The 14,913-nt window shown below is 43.7% G+C and overlaps 1 pseudogene across 1 annotated transcript; it reads right to left on the minus strand.

Moving 5' to 3' along the window:
• Positions 1 to 2,349: 2,349 nt before the first annotated feature.
• LOC144603126 (E3 ubiquitin-protein ligase TRIM39-like) lies at positions 2,350 to 13,740 on the minus strand (annotated as a pseudogene). Its single transcript, XR_013548545.1, has 6 exons — positions 13,330 to 13,740; positions 13,144 to 13,239; positions 12,049 to 12,282; positions 11,364 to 11,386; positions 11,158 to 11,276; positions 2,350 to 3,046 (listed from the first exon to the last, which is right to left on the minus strand). The product of XR_013548545.1 is annotated as an E3 ubiquitin-protein ligase TRIM39-like (transcript).
• Positions 13,741 to 14,913: the final 1,173 nt, after the last annotated feature.

The raw sequence follows: 14,913 nt of genomic DNA on the forward strand, positions 1-14,913 counted from the left end.
AGGCCTGTCCTCGACCGCCGACGTCCATCCTCGACCAGCGGCCCCTTCCTCTCCTTCGACCACCGGCCCCGTCCACACCGCCGCTGGGTCCTCTCCAGACGACTCCTCGGCGCCTGCCGGGAGCTTCCCCAATGATTTTTCCCTGTACCTCAGTTCACGTGACAATAAACTACATCGCTGTGTAATGTTACAATGCTGGCCAGCCTTAATCCCGGTTTTAAGCATGATTATTAACTAAAGGGCCGCAATTCCATAGAGACTGGCGAACTCAAGGCAGCAACAGGCAGTCGGCGTGAGGTGTTGAGGCAGTGATTTATTTATTGAATGAGGAACCCAGAGACACAAATTGAAGTCTCCTAACGCACCTTAAATACAGTTACTCATAAGTGATAGGAGCAGAATTGGGCCATTCGTCGCATGAAGTCCGCACAGCCACTCAATCATGGTTGATCTTTCTCTCCCTCCTAACCCCATTCTGCCTTCCCCCGTATCCCCTGACACCTGTACTATTCAAAAATCTAGCTCTCTCTGCCTTAAAAATATCCATTGAAATATCATCTCAGAAATATCATCTCAAATCCTCTAAAAATAAACTTGTCCGAGGAGCGAAGACCACAACGCTGCTAAGACACGCATCAAGTTCAAAGTGCTTGAAGGAACCACTCAGGCGATAATTAGGGATGTGCAGTAAGTGATGTACCTGCAGCGACAACCAAACCCTTAACACCGATCAAGATCATCCATTTAAGTATTCCTCTATAGGAAGATGGAGTAGTGTTTATGGAAGATGTTATCTTATTAACTGTTCAAGTTAATGAACAATTAACACGAGTAATGGCGCAATTTTCATCAAATCTAGATATCCAGACGGCCTCCTCTGTTCTTTTCTCCGCAACAGATACATTTAATACCCTGTTGGTGAATTTCCATAATTTACACGACCAGTAACATTCACAAGAACTGAATAGAAATATTGTGTTTTTGTTAGAATGTGCTTGATGCTTCAAAAAACTGCTATTGAAATCAACCTAATTCTCTTTGGAGAGTATCGCTTGCATTTAAACTCAGTTTGTGAATGTTCCTGTCTGCAAATAGACTCCTGCATTTCAGTCGCCGTTCGTGGCTGCACTTTAAAGAGATTTGCGCCTGTAAAGCACTCTGGGGTCTCCTAAAAGGGATGCAAGGACATTGTGTAAATGTAAGCGAGTTGTTGCTGTACGCTCTCGACTTTAGAGGGAATATTCCATTTCCGATGCGCAAACAGGGGTAGTGGAGAGACAAAGTAGCCGATGGCGTCCGCGGGGTTGGAGTGGACTATGGTCACTCGCGTTTTCCCTGAAACGGAGACAGAGACGGCGAGAAAGCGAAGGGAAGAGTCGGGGCTCGAGCAGAGGAAAGTGGGAGCTGGTGGGAAACTGGCAGTGAGGGAGGTGAAGTGTTAATGCCGTGAACGAGAGCAGGAAGCAGCACCGATACAGACATGATGTGCCTGAGAGAGAGGTGAGGGAGATGAAGCGTTAAATGCTGAGGCTCTATGAGGCGCTGGCCTGGCCGCATTTCAAATATCATGAGCAATTCTTGGCACCATATCTGAGGAAGGATGTGCTGGCTCTGGAGAGGATCCAGAGGAGGTTTACAAGAATGATCCCAGGAACGAGTATTTATTCACAAAATGCTGCAGGAACTCAGCAGGTCAGGCAGCATCTCGGGCGAGAAGGAATGGGCGACCATTCCTTCTCTCCCGAGATGCTGCCTGACCTGCTGAGATACTCCAGCATTTTGTGAATAAATACCTTCGATTTGTACCAGCATCTGCAGTTATTTTCTTATCCAACCAGGAATGAGTATGTTAACATATGATGAGCGTTAAGGCAGAGACAGATAGATTCTTGATTAGTACGGGTGTCAGATATTACGGGTAGATGGCAGGAGAATGGGGTTAGGAGGGAGAGATAGATCAGCCATGATTGAATGGCGGAGTAGACGGTGGGCCGAATGGCCTAATTCTACTCCTATCACTTATGAACTTAATGCGGTGAACAAAAGCAGGAAGCATAAGCGATACAGAAGTGATGTAACTGAGGGAGAGGTGGGGGAGGGGTCTGGCGGCGACTGAATGAAGAATGATCTATGTATCGACGTCGAACTACAATCTTTAGAACCCGGGGGAGCCCGGAGCTCAGGACCCGCCGCCCGCGGCCGCTGCTGAACCCGCGGGAAGGGCGATTGTTTCAATCTTTATATTTTCACAAAAGTAATTTCTGTTCCGTTCACCGAGCGGTTAACGCGTTAAAATGAACGGATCGACAGCTCTGATTTCAGTTGCAGTTTATTACACTCTTCCCACATTTACATTCCCCCTGGTTTTATTTCCGCGCTCACTGGGGTTTTTACGACGCGGAATTTGGGGAATAAATGGGAGCCGTTCAGCGCCGACCTGTTGTACTCCGGGTTTCTGCCCCACAGCCCCCGAGCCCCGCTCCTAACGCCGGTCCCGGGACCCGACCCTTTTATACACCCGGAGCGGAACCAGAGCAGATTCTCAGCCACTTGTTTTCACCCCAATAAGGCCCGAAGAAAGGGTAAAGTTTCTCCGTGAATTTATTCCCAGTGAAGGTGTGGAGATGGGACTTGGTGTCCGCGTCGTAAAATGAAACTGTCCCGGACTTGTAACTGAGATAAACTCCCACCCTCCCGGGGATGGGACGGGCGGGGAGAGGGAGTGGGGGGTCGGTATCTGCTTCAAACTCGTCATCACACCAACTGATGCTCCAGACTCCAGTCTCCGGGGTCGGGTCGTCCTCTCCCTTCCTCTCCACAGACTCTGCGGCGACTCCCAGTCTCCACCACTGACTCTCCGCCACCTCCACCTCCCAGTAATGTCTCCCCGATGTGAATCCCTCCGATCCCAGCACACACGCACTGTCTGTAAACCTCTTCCCGGTGTCAGGGAGACTCCTCCGGGTCCGGGTCCGTCTCACCCTCTTCCGATCCTCAGACACCTCGAGCTCCGGATGCGCTGTTTCCACATCCAGAGTGACGGAGACTGGGGGGAGAAGCAGAGAATCAGAGAGTCCCCGGGGGTCGGGGGGAGACTCGGGCAGCGCGGCCCCGGGACCGGGGGAGAGGCCGCTCGGCCTCAGGCACAGGCGGGCGAACAACTGAAACCCTGCCCGGGGTTTCACTCACAACCACATCGGGTGGACAACAGACATCTCCCCTGGAGTTTTTAATCCAGAGATGGCGAGGGGAATTTCGTGAGGTGGGGAGGGTGGACGGGGAGGAAGAGTGCGGAGAGTGAGGTGGATTGCGAGATTGCGGTGGTGAAGGAGAAATTGGGGGGGGGGGGGGGGGCTACTCATACATGGAGGCAGATCGGAGCAAGAGGATATTGAGGTTAGCGGTAATTTGAGGTTAAAGAGGAGGTAGAGGTACGTGGTGGGGTCGTCATGATCACAGTGAAAGGGGACAGACGCGAGGGGCCAGATGACCTGCCCCTGTTTCTTTGAGTGGAGGGTGAGAGAGAGGGAGGGGTGGCTTGGACCATGGAAGGAAGCAGAGGTTGAATGATCGGGTGTTGGACAGAACGGGTGGAGACCTGTGGTTGTGGGGTTGCTGAAAGTGAGCGGATTCACGGGTGGATTTGATGGGTGTGTACAACTAACACACTGATCTCATTGTAAACCAATATATGAACTTCACTGAGGGAATTGACAATGTTCCGCATGTAAGGCTGGTCCAGAAAGCTAAGGCAGGTGGGATCCAAGACGAGCTGGTGAAATGGACCCATAATTGGCTTGGTGGTTGGAGGTGGAAGGTAGCGGCAGAAGGATGATTTTCTGCTTTTTGTTCGTACTTTATTTAAGGGTTCAGTGAGTTAAGGGTTCAGTGAGTTAAAGGTTCAGTGAGTTAAGGGTTCAGTGAGTTAAGGGTTCAGTGCTTTAGTAAAGGTACAGTTTAAAGGATTAAGAGGGATTTGATTTAATTTGGAGGTAAGACATGTCATGTGGGAGATCAGGGATATTGTCGGTGTCCCTGATGACTACGTGTGCAGGAAGTGTGTCCAGCTGCAGCTCCTGGCAAACCGCATTGAATGGTTGGAGCTGCGGTTGGACTCATTCTGGAGCATCCACGATGCTGAGAAGGTCATGGATAGCACGTATAGTGAGTTGGCCACACAACAGGTAAAAGATAAGCGGACAGAAAGGAAACGGGTGGCCACTTGCCAGCGTAGCAGTAGGCAGGTAGTGCAGGAGTCCCCTGCGGTCATCTCCCTCCTAAACAGATATGCCATTTTGGATACTGTTTGTGGAGATGGCTCATCAGGGGAAGGCAGCAGCAGCCAAGTTCATGGCACCGTGGGTGGCTCTGCGGCAAAAGTGGGGAGGAAAAAGAGTGGAAGGGCTATAGTGATAGGGGATTCAATTGTAAGGGGAATAGATAGGCGTTTCTGCGGCCGCAAACGAGACTCCAGGATGGTATGTTGCCTCCCTGGTGCAAGGGTCAGGGATATCTCTGAGCGGCTGCAGGACATTCTGGAGGGGGAGGGTGAGCAGCCAGTTGTCATGATGCACATTGGCACCAACGATTTAGGTAAAAAACGGGATGAGGTCCTACAAGGTGAATTTAGAGAGCTAGGAGAAAAACTTAAAAGTAGGACCTCAAAGGTAATAATCTCTGGATTACTACCAGCGCCACGTGCTAGTTAGAGTAGGAATAGGAGGATATTTCAGATGAATATGTGGCTTGAAAAATGGTGCAAGGGGGAGGGATTCAATTTTTTAGGACATTGGAACCAGTTCTGGGAGAGGTGGGACCAGTACAAACAGGACGGTCTGCACCTGAGCTGGAATGGAACCAATGTCCTAGGGGGAGTGTTTGCTAGTGCTGTCGGGGAGGATTTAAACTAATGTGGCAGGGGGGGTGGGAGCAGGAGCAGAGAGACAGAGGGGTGTAAAATGAGGGTAGAAGCAACAGGTAGCAAGGTGAAAAGTAAACGTGGCAGGCAGACAAATCCAGGGCAAAAATCAAAAAGGGCCACTTTTCAACATAATTGTATAAGGGGTAAGAGAGTTGTAAAAACAAGCCTGAAGGCTTTGTGTCTCGATGCAAGGAGTATACGTAATAAGGTGGATGAATTAAATGTGGAGATAATTATTATTTTTTATTTTTATTTATTTATTTTTTTTATTTTTTATTTTTTGAAAAGCATATGTACAAATCGAAATAAGAAAAAACACATTTGTTACAAAGTTCTTACATAGCTTCAATTTTTAAATTTTTGAAGAGAGAAAGTAAAAATAAAAATATAAAACTATAAACTTGGGGAGAGAGAGTAAGAGGGTTAAAAAATAAAATAAAAAAGGATCTAACAATGAAAATTAACGGGAGTAGATCCGGGAGACAAAAACCACAGCTGTACATCCAACCCCCAACTCCAGTTTCAACTTTTTATTTAAATTTTTTTTTAATTTTAGTCCTGTGCCAAACCCATTTACTTTTCTAAAAATTCAATAAATGGAGACCATATTTTTAAAAATAACTCAGGTTTGTCGATTAAGGCAAACCTTATTTTTTCCAAATGCAGGGTCTCTGTCATTTCCATAATCCACATTTTAATTGTGGGGGTTATTGGTTTTTTCCAAAATTTAAGTATTAGTTTTTTCGCAGTTATTAGACTGTAATCAAGAAAATGTACCTGACTTACTGTAAAATTTGTAGTATGTTCTGATAATCCTAATATAATTAATTTTGGGTCCATATCTAATTTTTTATTAATAACTTTAGAAACTATTTTAAAAATCTCCAACCAGAAGTTTTGCATTTTTATACAAGTTACGAAAATATGAGTTAAATTAGCTTCTTGAAATTGACATTTATCACACATAGGAGAGATACTAGGAAAAATCCTATTTAATTTCGTCTTCGAATAATGTAATCTATGTATTATTTTAAATTGTATTAAGGAATGTCTAGTATTCAATGAACATTGATGTATATGTTGTAAACTTTCATCCCATATATCTTGCATTATAAATTGATTCAATTCGTCCTCCCATGCTCGTCTATAAGATTCTGATGACGGAATGTCAATGTCAAGGAGAATATTGTAAATAAAAGATATTAATTTATTTGAGTTATAATGTCGATTCAGGCATACATCAAGTGTTTCTGGACCTCTAAACTTATATTCTTGCATGTGTGATTTTACATAATCTCTAAGTTGTAAATATCTAAAATAATTATTAACATGTAATCCGTACTTCTGCTGTAACTCCTGAAACGAAAGAAAAGTTCCCTTATGATAAAGATCTCCCACCCTTTTGATTCCATAACTTTTCCATTGAGCAAAGCCTCTATCTAAGACAGACGGTTTAAAAGAAGGATTATTCGCAATAGGAAGGAAAACAGATAATTTACTCAATTTTAACGTAAGCTTTAATTGTTTCCAGGTACGGATAACACTATGTATAATGGGATTACCTCCATATGTTTTTTTATTTAAATTTATTGGAGCTAAGAGGATCGCACCAATATCGAATGGTAAACAATCCTCTTTCTCCATCTTTAACCAATCCGGTTGTTGATCAGAATCATCCAACCAGCAGGTTATATTTTTAATATTAACCGCCCAATAATAAAATAAAAAGTTAGGTAAAGCAATTCCTCCATTAATTTTAGACTTACATAAGTGTCTTTTATTTATTCTATGAGTCTTGTAGTCCCAAATAAAATTAGTAACAATTGAATCAATTTTTAAAAAAAACTTTTTTGGAAGGTAGATCGGAATTGCTTGAAATAAGTATAGTAGCTGTGGAAGAAAGATCATCTTTATAGCATTACTACGACCAACTAATGATATAGGAAGTGTTTTCCAAAATTGGATATTTCTGTGTAATTTAGCAAGTAAAGGAGGAAAATTTGATTTAAATAAAGAAGTATATTTCCTAGTCACGTAAATTCCAAGATATTTAAACTTTTCATAGGCAATTTTGAAAGGAAATTGTTGAAGTATGGCCGGATTATGCTCCATTATTGGCATAATTTCACTTTTATACCAGTTAATTCTATAACCTGAAAATGAACCAAATTGAGTTATGAGATTTAATAAATTCGGAATGCTAATTTCTGGCTTTGTAATATATATTAATACATCATCCGCATATAAAGAAATTTTATTGGTTGTATGTTTAGTGTTGTAGCCATAAATATCTGAATTTGATCTAATACTCTCAGCAAGTGGTTCTATAATAAGGGCAAATAAAAGTGGTGATAGTGGACATCCTTGTCTACAACCCCTAGCTAAATGAAATTTAGATGACAGCATTTGATTAGTTAATATTCTAGCTGTTGGGGATGTATATAAAAGTTTCACCCATGCACAAAAATTTTCACCTAGTTGAAATTTTTCCATCACTGAGAAAAGATAGGGCCATTCTACTTGATCAAATGCTTTTTCAGCATCTAGCGAGATGATTGCTAAATCTTCATTTAATAATCTATTTGAATAAATTATATTAAACAAGCGTCTCAAGTTGAAAAATGAATATCGTTTGGCTATAAAGCCTGATTGATCGGGGTGTATCAATTTGTCTATAACTAGACTTAATCTCTGAGCTAAGATTTTCGCTAATATCTTCTGATCAGTATTTAAAAGAGCTATCGCCCTATACGAACCAGGGTCTTCAGAATCCTTATCTTTTTTAGGAATGAGGATTATTGTTGATTCAGTCAGAGTTTGTGGCAATCTCTGTTGTTTAAAAGCGTAACTATATACAGTTTGCAAACGTGGAGAGATCAAACCACTGAATTTTTTATAAAATTCATTATTTAAGCCATCAGGGCCAGGAGTCTTCCCATTTTTCATGGATTTAATAGTCTCTTCAACGTCTTTCATAGTTATTTCTGCGCCCAGTAAATTTCTATCACTCACATTCAAACCAGGAAGGTTACATTCCTGCAAAAACTTTTGCATCTGCGCAGAAGTATCTGTTATTTTTGATGAATATAATGACTGATAAAATTGCAAAAATCTCTGATTAATATCCTTAGGTAATTATTTATGATTATGATATAGTTGGGATTACGGAGACATGGCTCCAGGGTGACCAAGGCTGGGAGCTCAACATCCAGGGATATTCTATATTCAGGCGGGATAGACAGAAAGGAAAAGGAGGTGGGGTAGCGTTACTGGTTAGAGAGGAGATTAAAGCAGTGGAAAGGAAGGACATTAGCTTGGAGGAAGTGGAATCGATATGGGTAAAGCTACGAAACACTAAGGGGCAGAAAACGCTAGTGGGAGTTGTGTACAGGCCACCTAACAGCAGTAGTGAGGTTGGGGATGGCATCAAGCAGGAAATTAGAAATGCGTACACTAAAGGTGCAGCAGTTATAATGGGTGACTTCAATCTACAGATAGATTGGGTGAACCAAACTGGCAGGGGTGCTGAGGAAGAGGATTTCTTGGAATGTTTGAGAGATGGTTTTCTAAACCAACATGTCGAGGAACCAACGAGAGAACAGGCCATTCTAGACTGGATATTGAGTAATGAGGAAGGGTTAGTTAGCAGTCTTGTTGTGCGAGGCCCCTTGGGCAAGAGTGATCATAATATGGTGGAGTTCTTCATTAGGATGGAGAGTGACAAAGTCAATACAGAAACAAGTGTTCTGAACTTAAAGAAAGGTAACTGAGGGTATGAGGCGTGAATTGTCCAAGATAGACTGGCGATTGATGCTGAAAGGGTTGACGGTGGACATGCAATGGAAGGCATTTAAAGGTCGTATGGATGAACTACAACAAGTGTTCATCCCAGTTTGGTAAAAGAACAAACCAGGTAAGGTAGTGCATCCGTGACTAACAAAGGAAATCAAGGATAGTATTAAAACAAAAGATGAAGCATACAGATTAGCCAGAAAAAGTAGCATACCAGAGGACTGGGAGAAATTCAGAGTCCAGCAGAGGAGGACAAAGGGCTTAATTAGGAAAGGGAAAATAGATTATGAAGGAAAACTGGCAAGGAACATAAAAACTGACTGCAAAAGCTTTTATAGATATGTCAAGAGAAAAAGATTAGTTAAGACAAATGTAGGTCCCTTGCAGTCGGAAGCAGGTGAATTGATCATAGGGAACAAGGAGATGGCAGACCAATTGAACAAATACTTTGGTTCTGTCTTCACTAAGGAAGACATAAACCATCTGCCGGAAATAGCGGGGGACCGGGGGTCTGAGATGGAGGAACTGAGGGAAATCCAGGTTAGTCGGGAAGTGGTGTTAGGTAAATTAAATGGATTAAAGGCAGATAAATCCCCAGGGCCAGATAGGCTGCATCCCAGAGTGCTTAAGGTAGTAGCCTCAGAAATAGTGGATGCATTAGTGATAATTTTTCAAAACTCTTTAGATTCTGGAGTAGTTCCTGAGGACTGGAGGGTAGCTAATGTAACCCCACTTTTTAAAAAGGGAGGGAGAGAGAAAACAGGGAATTATAGACCAGTTAGCCTAACATCGATAGAGGGAAAATGCTCGAGTCAGTTATTAAAGATGTGATAGCATCACATTTGGAAAGTGGTGAAATCATCAGACAAAGTCAGCATGGATTTACCAAAGGCAAATCATGTCTGACGAATCTTATAGAATTATTCGAGGATGTAACTAGTAGAGTGGATAAGGGAGAACCAGTCGATGTGTTATATCTGGACTTTCAGAAGGCCTTCGACAAGGTCCCACATAGGAGATTGGTGTACAAACAAGCACACGGTATTGAGGGTTCAGTGTTGAGGTGGATAGAAAATTGGTTGGCGGACAGGAAGCAAAGAGTAGGAATAAACGGATCCTTTTCGGAATGGCAGTCAGTGACTAGTGGGGTACCGCAAGGCTCAGTGCTGGGACCCCAGTTATTTACAGTGTATATTAATGATTTGGACGAGGGAATTGAATGCAACATCTCTAAGTTTGCGGATGACACGAAGCTGGGTGGCAGTGTTAGCTGCGAGGAGGATGCTAGGAGGCTGCAGAGTGACTTGGATAGATTAGGCGAGTGGGCAAATGCATGGCAGATGCAATATAATGTGGATAAATGTGAGGTTATCCACTTTGGCGGCAAGAACAGGAAAGCTGAGTATTACCTGAATGGTGACCGATTGGGAGAAGGGGAGATGCAATGTGACCTGGGTGTCATGGTGCACCAGTCATTGAAAGCAAGCATACAGGTGCAGCAGGCAGTGAAGAAAGCGAATGGTATGTTGGCATTCATAGCAAGAGGATTTGAGTTTAGGAGCAGGGAGGTTCTGCTGCAGTTGTACAGGGCCTTGGTGAGACCGCACCTGGAGTATTGTGTGCAGTTTTGGTCTCCTAACCTGAGGAAAGACGTTCTTGCCTTAGAGGGAGTACAGAGAAGGTTCACCAGATTGATCCCTGGGATGGCGGGACTTTCATATGAGGAAAGACTGGATAGACTGGGCTTGTACTCGCTGGAATTTAGAAGACTAAGGGGGGATCTTATAGAAACATATAAAATTCTTAAGGGGTTGGAGAGGCTGGATGCGGGAAGTTTGTTCCCGATGTTGGGGGAGTCTAGAACCAGGGGTCACAGCTTGAGGATAAGGGGGAAGTATTTTAGGACCGAGATGAGAAAACATTTCTTCACACAGAGTGGTGAGTCTGTGGAATTCTCTGCCACAGAAGGTAGTTGAGGCCAGTTCATTGGCTATATTTAAGAGGGAGTTAGATGTGGCCCTTTTTGCTAAAGGGATCAGGGGGTATGGACAGAAGGCAGGTACAGGCTACTGAGCTGGATGATCAGCCATGATCATATTGAATGGCGGTGCAGGCTCGAAGGGCCGAATGGCCTACTCCTGCACCTATTTTCTATGTTTCTATGATTTTCCTGCCTGGAGGTCTGTGACTGGTGGTGTGTATCACAGATCGGTGCTGCAACCTTTGCTGTTTATTTTATATTTTCGTGGCTTGGGTGTGAATGTAGGAGGTGTATATAGTACGTTTGTGGAGAATGGGAAATGTTATGGGTTGCGAGAAAATCTGTCAAAGTTTGCAACAAGATCTAGGCTGGATCATCGAAACATTATTTTCATGCGGGGATATAAATTCTGGAGAACACAGTTTTCTTCACACAAAGAGTTGTTAAGAGGTATCAGTTTTACCTCGCTTGATGATATCAGATGTTTCTCTCAATGCCATGTTGTAGAAAAAGGTGAGATCAAACGTTTCAATTGGCAACGCGTCATCTACCACCAACATTGGTTTGGCTTCATCACTAAACCTGCAAATATTTAACAGCTGGTTATAAACTGAGCATTTGAGCTGTTCTTTTAAAACATATGTTGTTTCAGTCAAAAGCATGTCTTACCTCGTCTTGCGACCAGCTACCTCCTGAAATAAATAAAACACAAATGTCAATAGACTGAGATGGATCGTCATGATCCCGACAGCGGGTGTTTCGCCAAATTGCTACAAAAAAACCCACTGATAATTCCCATTTCCAAACTCTTTGCCTGTGCCACACAGACAAGAAGTGGATATTCTGGTAGAGACATCGAAAACGGGGGAAAGCATTAGGAATGTTGACGAAAATAGGCGCGATCATGCAACCTACGAGTAAGACTGGGGAGGTCATGGGATTTTACCTGGAGAAGATGTTACAGAAAATTGGATGGAATATTTTAGGATCAGCGTCAGATTTAAATGGGCGGGGGATGGAAATATTATCACTACTTGTGGGGGGAGCAAAAATCAAAGCTGACATTTAAGATAACCTTTTGATAAATTCCATAAGAAATGCAGCAAAGAGAACGTGGAACTCACGGGACGGCCTGGAGACAATATTGCAGATAAAGGCAAGTTGAAGTGGGATAAATACATGAGGATTCCTGGAATTTGGGGCATTGTTGTAGGATGTGGTGAGTAGTTGGAACAGACGGAACATTGACCCAGTTCTGAATTACTGGTAAATGTGGCATTTATTTCAGAAATTATAACCCACCATTTTGTGACTGTGCATTTTCACTTCACCAAACTGTAGTGTAACCCCTCACCTTCAGAAATATCACGCCGTCCTTGTGATCTATCTGTTCCTGTAACTTTGAGAGTTCCTCCTGAATGGACTTTAAATTCTCTTGAATCTCTTGAAGATTTTTCTGCATTGTTTTTACAAGCTTCTTCTCTTCCTCCCGGATCTCTTCCAGTAAGCACTGCTCTTTCTCAGTGAGAATCTGGTGCAGTTCAGCAAACTGGGATGTGATCTGTGACTGAAGGTTGTGTGACTCTTCCTGTCAGATGAAAATTCAAAATCAATATATTGTGTTCCGTCATGACGTGGAATGTGACATTTGGCTAGTCAATGTCGAGTCCTGCAGTGCAGACCAACATGTCCATGCCAGGCTCTGTACGTATCTACACTAATTCCATTTACATCTATTTAATCCATTGCTTTCATTACCTTGGCAATTCAAGAGATCGGCTTAATAAGTCTGAAATAGTCGGTGAAAGTAATGTACAAGCACATCATTCCCATTTCCCCAGTACAATTCCCTGCAACCTGTTCAATTTCATGTGTCCATTAACCCTCATTGGACAGAACCAGGTCACCAGGACTAGCAGACAGCAGCACCACTTAGAATGACAGACTTCACAGATTCATACAGCAAGGGGTGTTAGATACCGACCAAGACGCCCCATCTGCGCTATTTCCACCAGTCCGCATTTGGCCCAGATAGTTCCAAAACTTTTCTCTCCAGGAATTTATTCAAAGACGTTTAAACTGTTGTTATGGTACCTGACTCAACTACCTCCTCTGGCAGTCGTTCCATATACCCACTACCAAAGTTGCCCTTAATGTTCGTATTAACTCTGTTCCCTCTCACCTTAAACCCATGCCCTCGCAATCTCGACGCCCTACTCAGGGTAAAGGACTGAGTATTCACCGGAACATTTCGTTTCATGATATTATACACCTGCAATAGATCATTATTCAGACTCCTGCGCTCCATTTGGTAAAGTCCTTGTCTCTCCAACCTCTCCCAATAGCTCGGGCCCTCGACCACTGAGCTCTATACAGGTGCCCACTTATTACACGCAACATAGGGATTGAATCTACACAAAAACCTTAAATCAATAAGACAAAGCCTCACCTGAACTCCAGAAATGCTCTGTTTCTGTTTCTGCTTAATTTTCTTGACCTTTGATTTCTTTTCTGTGAGAGATTCGAAAGATGATTCCACCTGATCCTGGGGTTGGGTTTCAGATCAGAGAATAAACATGTCAGACAATAAAGAATAGATTACACAATGATGTGATCAAAAACGATTTGGTTTTACCTTGTAGAATTCAACAGCTTCATCTACCGGCATGAAGCTGTGAGACTTGTGTTCCCGCCCAGCTGCACAAATCACACAGATCAGCTTCTTATCCGTTTCACAAAACAGCTTCAGTTCTTCCTGATGTTTCTCGCAGTGAAGTTTACTTTCCTTCTCTGTCCGATTCAGGCTCAGTGCTCGAGCTTTCTCAGCCAGTCTCGCCAAGGCCCGACTCACCCTGAGGGTGCGGTCTGTAAACACCTCTCTACATTCCGGGCAGGAGTTTCTCCCCTCCCTGTCCCAACTCTGTGTGATACAGGAGCGGCAGAAGTAGTGGCCACACTCCAGTGCCACCGGATCGGTGAAGAAATCCAGGCAGATGGGACAAACTGCCTCCTCGGTTAAACTCTCGACCGGGTCTTTCGCAGCCATTGTAACTCCGCCTCTTCCTGCTTCAAAATCCTTTCATTGACGTGGAGCTGCTGACCAACCTCTGCAGTAGCGCGAGTGTCCATTGCCTTCCCGGGCAATGAATGTTATTTGACAATGGACATTAGGTTGCAGGAGAAGGCCACTCAGCCCTTCGAACCAGCACCGCCATTCAACGTGATCATGGCTGATCATCCACAACCATTACCCCGTTCCTGCCTTCTCCCCATACCCCCTGACTCCGCTATCATTTGGAGCCCTATCTAGCTCTCTCTTGAAAGCATCCAGGGAATTGGCCTCCACTGCCTTCTGAGGCAGAGAGTTCCACAGCTTCACAACTCTCTGAGTGAAAATGTTTTTCCTCATCTCCGTTCTAAATGGCCTCCCCCTTATTCTTAAACTGTGGCCCCTGGTTCTGGACACCCCCATCATTGCGAAAATTTTTCCTGCATCTGGCTTATTCAGTCTTTTTATAATTTTATATGTCTCTATACCTCTGTACCTGCACGCCAACTTTCAGTGACTGGTGTACAAGGACACCCAGGTCTCGCTGCACTCCCCCCCTTACCGAACATGACACCATTGAGATAATAATCTGCCTCCTTGTTTTTGTCGCCAAAGTGGATAACCTCACATTTATCTACATTATACTGCATCTGCCACGCATCTGCCCACTCACTGAACCTATCCAAGTCACCCTGCAACCTCCTAACATCCCCTTCGCAGTTCGCACTACCACCCAGCTTTGTATCATCCGCAAACTTGCTAGTATTACTTCTAATTCCTTCATCCAAATCATTAATATATATTGTAAATAGTTGCGGCCCCAGCACCGAGCCTTGCAGCACTCCACTCTCCACTGCCTACCTTTCTGAAAAGGACCGGTTTATTCCTACTCTTTGCTTCCTGTCTGCCAACCAATTCTCTATCCATGTCAATACCCTTCCCCCAATACCATGTGATCTAATTTTGCTCACCAACCTCCCGTGTGGGACCATATCAAAGGCTTTCTGAAAGTCTAGATACACTACATCAACTGGCTCTCCTTCATCTATTTTACTTGTCACATCCTCAAAAAATTCCAGAAGATTTGACAAGCAGGATTTCCCCTTCATAAATCCTCGCTGACTTGGAACAATCCTTTAGCCGCTATCCAAATGCGCCGTTATTACCTCT

The sequence above is a fragment of the Rhinoraja longicauda genome, chromosome 19 (assembly GCF_053455715.1).
Source record: "Rhinoraja longicauda isolate Sanriku21f chromosome 19, sRhiLon1.1, whole genome shotgun sequence".
NCBI lineage: Eukaryota > Metazoa > Chordata > Chondrichthyes > Rajiformes > Arhynchobatidae > Rhinoraja > Rhinoraja longicauda.